The sequence below is a fragment of the Podarcis pityusensis genome (assembly GCF_964106645.2).
Source record: "Podarcis pityusensis genome assembly, chromosome: 8".
NCBI classification, from domain to species: domain Eukaryota; kingdom Metazoa; phylum Chordata; class Lepidosauria; order Squamata; family Lacertidae; genus Podarcis; species Podarcis pityusensis.
The window spans coordinates 72,362,882-72,375,097 of NC_138033.1; the positions used below are offsets into that span (position 1 = coordinate 72,362,882).

A 12,216-nucleotide genomic window follows, 5' to 3' on the forward strand; every position below is an offset into this window, starting at 1 on the left:
CTGCTGACAGATCCCTTCTTTTTCTGTAATCATTTTCTCCTGGCTTCTGTGTTGAAATGTAATGAGATTGGATAGTATTGAAATCAAGATTGGTTTCAGGAGACCTTTCGAAAAAGGAAAAAGGAAAAAAAGCAAAGAACACCAAGCAAATCAAAACCGTTTCTTGTCTTGTGTGGCCATCCCCACCCCCATTCCTCACTTTGGATGACCACACAAAGCAGTCTTTGCCAACCTGGTGCCCTCCAGATATTTTGGATTGATTCCCAAACTTCTGGAGGGCACCGGGTTGGTGAAGGCGGACACAGAGGAACCTTCCAGAACCTTTTCCAAGAAGTGAAAGCCGAACAGAGCGCTCTGCGTCAACTCCCCTAAAGTCCACAACGCCCAACTGCCTTTTCCTGCTTTTGGAGCCAACAACGGATGACGGGAACCATTTTTGCGTGCTTACAAAACACACACACATACACATCTTAAAACTCTCACCCGGTTTACTGTGTCAACAACACAAACACACACACACACCCAAGCATCAGCAGCCCAACAGGCCAAAGGAAAAGTTGACAAAAAGTCAAGGGTTTCTTTTCTTTGAAAGCCATTATTTCAATCATTTTCCTCCGGCGCAAACCATTTTGATCCACTCAACATCCCTCCACACCGACTGGCACAGAAGGCTTCAGATGTGAGGAGTTATTCTCCCCTTTGAAAGAGAATCTGGTGTCTCTTTCTTTCTCAGTGCCCAACTCAAAGCAGCAAGTAGAGACAGGTTAGGCATGGAAGCGGAGCTCTGGTGAGAGAACTGGAAGAAAGATTATGAGGAAGCAAAGAGGCTCTCTTATAACACAGGGATAGACCTGCAGCAGTTATGGGAGGCAGTGGAGAGGAAAGAACGAGGAGACCAACTCAAAATGGCTCCTTTAAGCCAAACTGCAAACACTCTGGACAGAATCAAGATCTCTGCATCCTCTAGTTAATTGCCAAAACCTTAATCCAAGAATCAAATCCCATCCCCTTTACCACTTACACATCATACCATTATTTACCATTTTAACATTAGGAGAAGAGAAATTACTGCTTTCCAATGTATGTGCTTTTAAATATCTGTTACCCCCCTGCGCTTAAACTGCCCCCTGTCCTTGTTAAACAGGGTCACAACCATTTATTTCTCTTTTAGCAGTGGGGAAGGGATAAAGATGGGAAAGAATTAAGCAAGGCACAGCTCACCAACAAGGAGGGAAAAGACATTTAGGATTCAGTGAGAGATACAAACCATGGGCTGCTTGGATCGCTCTTCATCTCTTGGTCAACTGAGTGCTTTCCACCCCCTTCGCCTAACTGCCGTGATTCAGTCATCACCACCGATCCCAAATCTGCCTCCTTTGTCAAGATCAGGGCACGAGAGACTAAGGTTCCCCCCCCCCCCATTGGCTGCCTCCTATTGAATGCCTTGCAACTTTGCTGCTACCTGCCCCAACTGGTTTGGCCAGTTGTAAGGTGAACGTTTGGATTTGCGAGGTTTCAGCCATCCCCACCCCCCTCACCTTCCATCTCAAAGCAGACAAAACCTGATACTTCTTCTTTCTTTTTTTTTAAACAAAACTTCCTTCAGTCTACCTGGAGAAAGAAAAGAGACAAAAGATAGAAGGGGGCGGGGGGGGGAAGCACACCTAAGCAAGACGACTTAACTGCGGCTCAGTCACCACCATTAAACTCCCGTTTAGTGCACATCCACGGCGGGAATCTTTCAACCTACAGCATACGAGGAACGCGAAGCCATTACAACGACTTTGGCGCAAGCTGCCAGGTAACCTTTTCCCAACCCAAAACCGCCAAGGATCGTAAATCAATAAATACATGCATTGAAAAAGCAAGTCGCAGCAGGCCTCTTGTGAGTGACTTTGGAGGGTCGGATCTTCCCACGTCTCAGCAATTTCTCGGGATTTCTCGGCAAGGAGTTTCGCAGGCTGGGATTTTGGGGGGTGTGCAGAAAGCACACAAGGAATCAGAACAGCTTTGCTATATCTACGCTACCAAAAAGAAAAGAAAATCCTTAAAATAAAATTAAAAGTTTTTTAAAAGGAGGGGGGAGCCGCGATGTTGCCCGGCCATCATGGAAGCCTCAAGCATCTTACTTGTTTAAGCTGGAATACAGGAGAGACGGAGAATGTCTAACGGCTCAGCTTACATGTACTTCCTCGACCCCTCCCTGAGCAGGTGCATTCTTTGCTCCCGACCAATCTCCTTGCCTCTAGCCATGAACAGGTGTGTCCTGCCATCTTGGGATAGGCCAGGCGGGGAACCGTCAGGCGTGATGTAGCCACGGACCCCACACAATAGGCTTTCGGAGCCTCCCCACCTCCAAAGGATCTTTTCAAATATCGGGGGGGGGGGGAGGAAGTTAAGTTGATGTGTGACATATGCATACTGTATCTATCTACCTACCTACCAACCTAGCACGGCCCGTTCCTCCCATTTTCTCTCAACCTTCATATCTGTTGTTTTATTTAAGAAATGTAGGCTAACTGGTTGGAAAGGGGTCCCCGCCACCAGCAGGGTGTATAACCTTCTGGCAAAAGAAGTTCAGTTAGTCTCCCCCTCTAAGCTGCCACAACTGCCATAAGCCAGGGAAGGAGGGGAAAGTTTCAAATAAGGAAGTCACTTTCTGTAGCGTTCAGTCAGAGTCATCCAAGGTTGCAGGTTTCTTGCAGATGTGGGTTGATTAACTCCACCCTTCCATGATCTACATCAGAAATGGGGAACCTCCGGCCCAGAGGCCAGCCGTGGCCCTCCAGGCCTCTCCACCTGGCCCACGGATCCTGGCTGGAAAGTGTCCTTAAATTCTGATCATGCCTCATGGTTGCCAGGATGGAGAGAAGTGTGTGTAGAAACGAGCCAACTGTACGAAGCTAAACATTTACATCTGTGCCTTTGCCCGCTTTTGCCTCGGGCTCTGCCCACCCCTGGCAGAATGTCCCTAGGGTTGCCATATTTCAAAAAGTAAAAACCAAGACACTCCAAAAGTCGCTGAGCTTTTACAAGAAAAACCCCAACGTTGTTGAGCTTTCTTTTTACAAAAAAGCGATTTTTCGATTGACTTGCCTAAGATCCAGGACAAAGCACTGTCTTTCGGAAAATTCCCCCAGATGTCAATTCCACCTTTGAAATCCCAGTAATGTCCAGAAAAATCCATATGTATGGCCCAAAGGGTGGCAAAAGGTTCCTGTTCGCTACTGACAGTCATTAAAATCGCTATGGTCCACCGTTGTGTTCTAAATATACAAAATGAGAGTCTGTACATCACCAGCATTGATGTTGGATTCATCTACCAGTCCAATCTGGGTTCTGTACATCCAATGAGGAGGGAGGCACCATTTTTGTCCTTTGCCTCAGGCAGCAAGATATCTTGGGCTGGTCCTGGAGGCTTACTAGGGCTTCAGCCAGAGGTCTCTTCCTAGCCCTAATGGAGATGCTGAGGATTGAACCTGGATCCTTCCATACACAAAGCGGTGTGCTCTACTACTGAGCTATGGGCTGTCCAAACTAAAATATGTGAAGTTATTCTGGATATATGCCCTTGCTTAAGAGCCTTGTTGGATGAGCCAAGATCCCCTCCCATCTAGTACTCTTGACAAGAACCTACAGAAATTTGGGAACTGGGGGTAGGCATTGAGAGAATTTCCCAAGTGTCACAAGGAAGAGGCGGTTCTGTACAATACAATAGGGTTGGGCAACTGAAGGTGTGTGTCTTCATGCCAATGGGGCACTGCCCCACCAACCTTAGCCTGCCCTCAGCCAGCCCATCCTTCCTGCCTTCCTATTTAACAACAAGTACAAAGGGAGGTCTTGGTTGTAATCTTCCTTCTCCTTAGTCTCAGTTTTGCCCTTGTAGAACTCATCGAGGAGGAGCATGAGGGCAAGATTATAATTAGTTGACTCCACATGTCATCATCTCTGCCTCTATCTATCATTTGCTCTGGCTTTGCTTGCACTTGGGTTTCTGCCCTACCAATCTCAATAGGCACAAGCCCCCACTGTAGGCAAATCCAACCCTCAATGCAAATCCAACCCCCCAACCCCCATCAAGCCAAAAACATAACTCCTAAACCCAAAGGTCATAAACACTATTATCCAGTTTCTCTCAGCCAGTTTCTCCCAAACTGGGACACAAGCAATGGGTTTCTTAAGTTCTTTTCCTGCAGTGTGAACAGCAAGACAGGGTCCTTTGGCCTAGTTTGAAACCTGGGATGCTCTGAGACATAGGCAAAGGGCTGTTGATTTCTATTGTATTTTTTAAAAAAATGTAAAATCACTTTTCGCCCGAAGTAAATGGGTTCTTTAAGGCCAACTTCTACAACCTGAACAGCAAGGGAGGTGCTGGCAGAACCCCATGTCCTATGATGTCACCTGGATATTGTCTCCTGGCAACAAAGGGCTCTTTAACCCCTTCTCTCCTGCAGCGTGCACAGCAAGGAAGGCCTTGCGAGAGAAATGTGAAGGCTCAAGGCACCAGTGCTATTTTTCTAGAAAAATAGGTGCCAGAAATCACTATTAACATCTCCCTTGTTCTCTTATACAGTGGTACCTCGGGTTAAGTACTTAATTCATTCTGAAGGTCCGTTCTTAACCTGAAACTGTTCCTAACCTGAAGCACCACTTTAGCTAATGGGGCCTCCTGCTGCTGCCGCTCCGCCAGAGCACAATTTCTGTTCAAATTTCAAAGTTCTTAACCCGAGGTACTATTTCTGGGTTAGCGGAGTCTGTAACCTGAAGCGTATGTAACCTGAAGTGTATGTAACCCGAGGTACTACTGTAATAGTAAGGTGCCCACATGAGAGGTGCCAGAACTGAGTTCTGTCGGGTTCCAGCTGAAAAAAAGCCCAAGATTCTACCAAAGCATCTTTTCCGCTGGAGAAGAGGGGAGTGGGATCACAACTTTGCCCTTTTCCTGCACATCCAAGTTGATAGTGGATAGTGCCAATGGTTGTGCCCAGCAGTCCTTTTCCAGATGAAAATATGCCCCCACTGTTGAAAAATTCACCTCAAATATTTTTATCAGTGTCGTTTTGTGCAAGCCACCTTGAATTGCATTCTGGGGAAAAGGCAGAATATAACAACAACATCATCATCATCATCATCAACAACAACAGCAACAATGGGTCTGCTCTGAGCAGGATTAGCATTCAATACAGGCCCATAATTGTACAATAGAAAGGGCTTAAGGAAGTAAGATATGCCTGCTGGATCATGCCAATGGCTCATCCAGTCCAGCATCCTATTTTTGCAGCTTGATGAAGTCCGAAAGAAAGACCTGAGGACAACAGCACTCTGCCCACCTGTGATTCACAGGAACTGGTATTCAGAGGCATAGTGCCTCTGGAGGAGCCCCTGCAAACACTTCCTTGAGTGCTACAGATCATACCTGATTATAGTGTTGCATTGGCCCCTAACTATGTAATGGGGCATGTGGCTACCCTGTGAGAATTTAATGAATGTTGTGATTGCAAAGTATCCACACGGAAGATCAAAGTCTGTGCTCTGTTCACAGATCTAGGGTCCTTCCCAATGTTTATGCACACTGGAGGGGGAGGAGTCTACATGAATTGAGCATGCCCAAATCTTCTGAGACACACTCGGGGTTCTGTAGCAGTGCTCTACCACTCAACTGTGGCTCATCTACAGAAAAGTGTGCCTGTTCTGTCTCTGTCTGATCTACTGCCCTCAATGTGTTTCCTTCCATTTAGTCTCCATCAGGGTGAGTTAGTCTGCCCCACCTCTGAATCAAGCCTGATCCGGTTACTCCCAGTACAGAAGCAGAGCAAACCTTAGAGGGGGGTGCCCAGTATGTCCCTACATGAGTTGCAGTTCTCGTCTCAGTGCATTGAAATCAGGAGCCGTGCTCAGAACAGGGACTCCTGCAGAGACACAGAGGTACAGTACCTCTAAGTGAACTGCCTCAGACTCCTCAGACCTTTTCAGAATCAATCTTTTTTTGTGTATGAGTGAATTTTACTCTATTGGGGGGGATGTGTGTCATCAATGAAAGCTATGGCCTTATTTTATTAGCAAAAAGTGTGCACAAAGGCGAAATATTAGTGAAGATAACTTTCAGAAATACAGTGGTGCCTCGCAAGACGAAATTAATTCGTTCCACGAGTTTTGTCGTCTTGCGATTTTTTTCGTCTTGCGAAGCACGGTGTCGGGAAAGTTTTGGAAAAGCTTCAAAAATCACCAAAGTCTTTAAAAACCTCAAAAAAGGCTACCACACCGCGTTCTATGAGTTGCTCCTCGAAGTCAAGTCGCAACTGTATTAATGGTGTTAAGAAAAAGGAAACAAACTTGCAAGACGTTTCCGTCTTGCGAAGCAAGCCCATAGGGAAAATCATCTTGCGAAGCAGCTCAAAAAACAAAAAACCCTTTCGTCTAGCGAGTTTTTTGTCTTGCGAGGCATTCGTCTTGCGGGGTACCACTGTACATGGGGTTAGGGAAAATAGTTTGCAAAATATACGTATACAGAGCAAATAGCCTTCTTTAAAAAAACCCAACAAATTTTCATGTGGACCTTGTAAAAAAAAATGATCAGAAACTGAAATGGGATGAGCTGAGCTTCAGGTTGGGGGCGGGGAATGAGAAACTGAAAGAAATTGAAATTGACAGATTGATCTATTCCTAGTGGGGAATAGGATGGTGGATTTCAAACTGTTGCTTCAGCTGTCCTGAACATTTAATGCTACGATTCAGGAAGTGAACTCTATTAGATTCATGTTTAAAGGCGAATCTACAGGATTTGAACTTTCTGAAGCAGAACTTATCCGAATTTTGCAGTGCAAGTTCTCTCACAAATTAGTGCATACAAAGATGCATAACGTGTGCATATAATGCATACATTTGTGTACATAATGTACAAAGTGTGTTATATTTGGGTAACTTGCTTTGTAAAAATGTCTGTATGAAGCAAAACTGCATACAAAGATGTGTAGGTTAGGAGAATTTGCACTAAAATGTTGGTGAATTTTCACGAAGACTTTTTATAATAATAAAGAAATCACAAACTGGTGCGGAAATGGGGAGAATGGAGCTTAAGACTTGAAAAATGGGGATGAACTGAAATTGACAGATTTGCCCATCCGTAACTACAATATACTCTGCTCAAACGAATAAAAAATAAAGGGGTGAAATGCAACCTTGCAGGTTTTCTCCTTTCTCCTTGTTTTTAAGGGAGTTCGGTCCCTAGCTTCTCATGGATGATGTTGTTTAATGAAATGACCAATTATCATGCTAATTAGAAGAAGCACCTGGAAAATCCCCAGAAGACGCAGCCCAGCAAATTGAACGCAGGCACCGAGAGTTTGAAAGCTTTTGCATGCTGAATGGAGCAATTTGTCTTCTGCAGGAGAGCTCAGAGGACAATGTTGAGCTGTGGAGATTCTTGGGGAAAGAACGCAGCAAGCAGGGCTGGATTACCAAAGAGGCAGAGCAGGCACCGACCTATGGGCCCCATGCCTTTTAGGTGCCCTTTGACAATGAATCAAAATAATATTGATTTGATCTTGAAAGAAAATTACAATCAAGCCAAGAAGAAGCTTCGAGATAATTTGCAAGAAGCTTTGAGATAATTTGCAAGTTCAACAGCCTTAGGGCTTCTGCAGGGTTTAATCTGGCACTGGCAACATCAAGTTGGTGGGTCTCAAGGTCTGGCCTTGACATTTCAGAGTTTTAGCTTAGGGATCGCTTGAAGGCAGGACAAAATTGAAGAAGGTTGAGGGAAGAAAACCAATTTCTGTGTTGCTTCTAGCTTTCCCCCAATTTAAAACAATTTACTGAATAGGGACACTACTCCAAGGGATAGCAACGCTGTTGGCCCTCCAGACATCACAGGGCTACAACTCCCATCATCCTTGGCAATTGGCCACTCTGGCAGGGGCTGATGGGAGTTGGAGTCCTACAGCAGCTAGAGGGCACCTGGTTCCTCACGCCACCACTAAGCCATGAACTGGTTACTAGCCAACAGTGTCTTTGAACGAATGAGCTAGGAATTAGACTAAATAAAATATTGTGGAGCAAAAAAGAAGACAGGAACTTCAAAAAGCCAACAGGTTCCAGAGTGCGGGTTATGTTTCACAACAACAACATACAGCATTTTTAACATTGGATGAAATGTGTCACTGTATTTATCATGATGATCTGATTCCCCCCCCCCCCTTCTTCTTGCATGAGCCCCTTTGAAGTTCCCTTCGGCCCCTTGTAGTAATGACAGCAGTAAACACCTTTGCTTTTGTCTGATGAGAACAACCTTGGGGCTCGGTGACCTCTGCAGATCTCACCTCCTGACAAGGCTGCTGTGTTGCTGAAAGCCACGCCTCTTTGTGCATGCAGTGGCAGATCTTGGGCATCACCCAAAGGAGCGGGGCAGGGGCTTGCCCTGATGGGCTTTTCACTCATCAACAGCGTACCAGCATTCCTAGTCACCTGTTGTAGGCACACAGCCCTGGGGAGGACCCAATTCTGAATCCGGAGCCTGCTAGGCTTCTGCTCCTTCTTTCTATCGCTAAGAACATACATGAGAAGAGCCTGTTGGATCAGGCCAATGATTCATCTCATGTCCAGCATCCTGTTCTCACAGGATGCAGTTCTCACAGGAAGAAGAGTTTGGATTTGATATCCCACTTTATCACTACCCGAAGGAGTCTCAAAGCGGCTAACATTCTCCTTTCCCTTCCTCCCCCACAACTAACCCTCTGTGAGGTGAGTGGGGCTGAGAGACTTCAGAGAAGTGTGACTAGCCCAAGGTCACCCAGCAGCTGCATGTGGAGGAGCGGAGACCCAAACCTGGTTCCCCAGATTACAAGTCTATCGCTCTTAACCACCACACCACACTGGCTCTCCCAGATGCCTCTGTGGAATCCCACAAGCAGACCCAGAACGCAGCAGCACTATCTCACAATTTGTGATTCCCAGGAAGTGGTTTTCAGAAGCATTACTGTCTCTGACCGTGGAGGCAGAGCACAACCCATCATGGGTAATAGCCACAGATAGCTTCCTTCTCCATGCATTTGTCCAATCTGCCTTCAAAGCCATTCAAGTCAGTGGCTACCACTGCCTCCTGTGGCAATGAGTTCCATAGTTTAACTACACTGTGTGTGAAGAAGTGCACTGCTCTCTTCAAGATTAAGCAGTCACCTCCCCTCCACACCTGTGAGGTGGTGCGGATTGGGCCCAGAGGGAGAAGCAAGTGACTAGGCAATACCGAGAGTTGGCAAGGGGAAGCAGGCTAAATTGGCATCCTCGGGCTCAGGCCCACGTGACAGATGGCTGTGAGCCCCCCCCTTTTATATTATCCACAATGCCACAGAACTGCCCCTGCTCTGATCTGTATGTCAATAAGTCAATTCATTCACAAACACTCTCAGTATAATAGTTTTATTACTTAAATCAGGAAGTTCAAGGTGCCACCAGGCCATGCCATCTCTCACCTCATCTTCATCCCTGCCTGTCTCCTAAGCTAGGCTAGAAGTGGAGAACTAAAACTTTAACATACCCTCCAACATTTCTCTGATGAAAATAGGGACGTGGTATTCCATAATAATATTGTTTTATTTATTTATACCCCACCCATCTAACTGGGTTGCCCCAGCCACTTGGGGTGACTTCAAGCATATATAAAAACATTAAAAAGCTTCCCTCTATAGGGCGGTCTTCAGATGTCTCCTAAAGGTTGTTTAGTTACTTACAGCATTGGCTTAGGGGTTGCATAACTCCGCACCCTCCAACATTTATCCAATGGAAATAAGGAAAAGCGGGACATTCTGGGATCAAATAGGAAACTGGGATGGCTTCTGTAAATCTGAGACTGTCCCTGGAAAATAGGGACACGGAGGCTCTGCCTTAAGACAAGATTCAGTCCAACCTTGCCAGACTCATACGACCTAGTCCTACGAATACAAAGTAGGGTGAACAGCAGCAGAAGCAAAGCTAGTTACTTTCCCTGGATGAACTCCATGGGAAGGACCTGAGTGCAACAGGGCACTCTCCAGATGCAATTCCCAGCAACTGGTGTTCAGATGTATTCTGACTCCAGCTGTTGAGACAGAGCACAGCCATCATGGTTGGCACCCAATGATAGCCTTCTCCCCCATGAATGTGTCCAATCCTCTTTTAAATGCATCCCCAGTACACCTTGTGGGAGCAAATTCCTGGAGAGTGGATCCTTTCGTAGTCAAGATGGCACCACCTATGCACAAGAGGGAGGTATTAGGAGGAAAAAAAATGTAAGGAAACAATCCTAAAGGGGATGTGACTCCCACCCCAACTATCCCAACAAAGCCTGGAAATGCTGTCTGGAAGCAGGGCAGGGTGGGGAAGATGGAAAACCTGGTGGGATTCAAATGAAATGGAGTACCTGGAAAAGGGCACAGCTAACCGGCTGGCTGAAACCCTGAGCAGAAGCATTTTGCTTATTTCAGTGGGGGTTCCACTGGTTTAACTCAGAATTCCAAACAGAGAAGAAATTGGAAGCGTTGCTGTTTTCTGGCTGTGCCACCTGGGTGAAGTTCTTTAGCAGAAAGACGTCTGAGGCCAGGAGATAGCTGATGGGAGGAGGTGAAAATCATTGCAAGCTTAAAAGGGGCATTAAGTCATTTCAGAGCTCCTGCTTGCTTTTCACGGGAGCAAAGTTCAGCTCAGGGCCCCACCTGCCCTTACAGTACCTGAAGCCAAAAAGGCAGTGAATGGTGTCTTGGCATGTGAAGCGAGCTGGGGAAGAGAGGCGGGAGGGGGAGGGTCAAGGAGGGGGAAGGGAGGGGCCTTGGGCATTGCAGTGTCTGTAAAGGATCAGGCAGCTAAAAGCCTGTGTTCCACCCAGCATCAGGGATCAACACCCATGACTCCAAGCACTCCCAAACCTTTGTCAAAGTTGGCATTTAACAGTTATTCCAACTAAACATTCGGAAAAACTTTCTGACAATAATAGCTGTTCGGCAGTGGAAGAGACTCCCACGAGAGGTGGTGGACTCTCCTCCCTTGGAGGTTTTCAAGCAGAGGTTGGATGGCCATCTGCCATGGATGCTTTAGCTGAGATTCCTGCACTGCCGGGGGTTGGACTAGATGACCCTTGGAGTCCCTTCCAACTCTAAGATTCTATGAGATTAATCAATGGGGCCATTAGCCCATTCTTTGTTATGCGCAATTAGAATGGCCCGAAACAAAGACTCAGGAAGGTGGAGAAAGCAGATTGGAAGATTTGCCCTCATTTACACAGGAGACTATTGAAGTCTGCCTCCCTACAGCCATGGGGACTAGCAGTGTGCATTATTTTGTTCCAAATAAGAAAAAATATACAGTGGACACTCGGGTTGCGAACATGATCCATGCGGGAGGCATGTTCGCAACCCGCAGCGCCGCGTCTGCACACGCGTGCGTCGCAATTCAGCATTTCTGTGCATGCGCAAAGTGCGATTTAGTGTTTCTGCGCATGAGCAAGTGACAAAACCCGGAAGTAACCCATTCCGGTACTTCCGGATTTGGCGCGGTGCGCAACCCGAAGTGTCTGTAACCCGAGGTATGACTGTACAGTGGTACCTCGGGTTACATACGCTTCAGGTTACAGAATCCACTAAGCCAGAAATATTACCTCAGGTTAAGAATTTTGCTTCAGGATGAGAACAGAAATCGTGCTCTGGCGGCGCAAGAGGCCCCATTAGCTAAAGTGGTGCTTCAGGTTAAGAACAGTTTCAGGTTAAGAACAGACCTCCAGAACAAATTAAGTTCTTAACCCGAGGTACCACTGTACAATGATTTCAGGAAGTGCAACCATTTTACCAGCTCGCTGTGGCGGGAAGAGAGACAGGAAGGAGGAGACATGTGGGGTGGGGGTGGGTGGGGGGTCAGGTGCATTGTGGTCCTGCTTTCTGTGGCAGGCTCACATTCCTGGAAACATCGAAATTAGGAGGCTGGATTCCCCTCCAAACAAGCAAGCAAGCAAGCAAACCAACAAAAAAACTGAGCAGGTCTACATTGTTCCAGTTGGTCACGTCCCAAGCAGCAAAAAAAGGGAAAAACTGATTCAGAGGCCCTTTGGAAGACACTCCCTATTGGCACAGATACCCACCTGGCTCTATCTAATCCTCCCCACCCTTGCATTTATACATTGAGCCACTCCTGCTGCCTCGCAGCCCTTTACCCCAGTCAGGACGAACAAGTCCAAGAGGTGGAGGTTGCGGGGCG

At 46.6% G+C, this 12,216-nt stretch overlaps 1 protein-coding gene and 1 long non-coding RNA gene across 2 annotated transcripts in view; both read right to left on the reverse strand.

Annotated features, from left to right (window-relative positions):
• TTLL10 (tubulin tyrosine ligase like 10) overlaps nt 1-12,216 on the reverse strand; it is a 171,403-nt gene that overhangs the window by 81,748 nt on the left and 77,439 nt on the right. The window lies entirely within an intron of this gene.
• LOC308482854 overlaps nt 9,539-12,216 on the reverse strand; it is a 52,453-nt gene continuing 49,775 nt past the window's right edge. The window contains exons 2-3 of the long non-coding RNA XR_013989463.1: nt 10,394-10,580; nt 9,539-10,225 (exon numbers count right to left, since the gene is read on the reverse strand). This is a non-coding gene — a long non-coding RNA (uncharacterized lncRNA). The remainder of the gene's footprint in view (nt 10,226-10,393; nt 10,581-12,216) is intronic.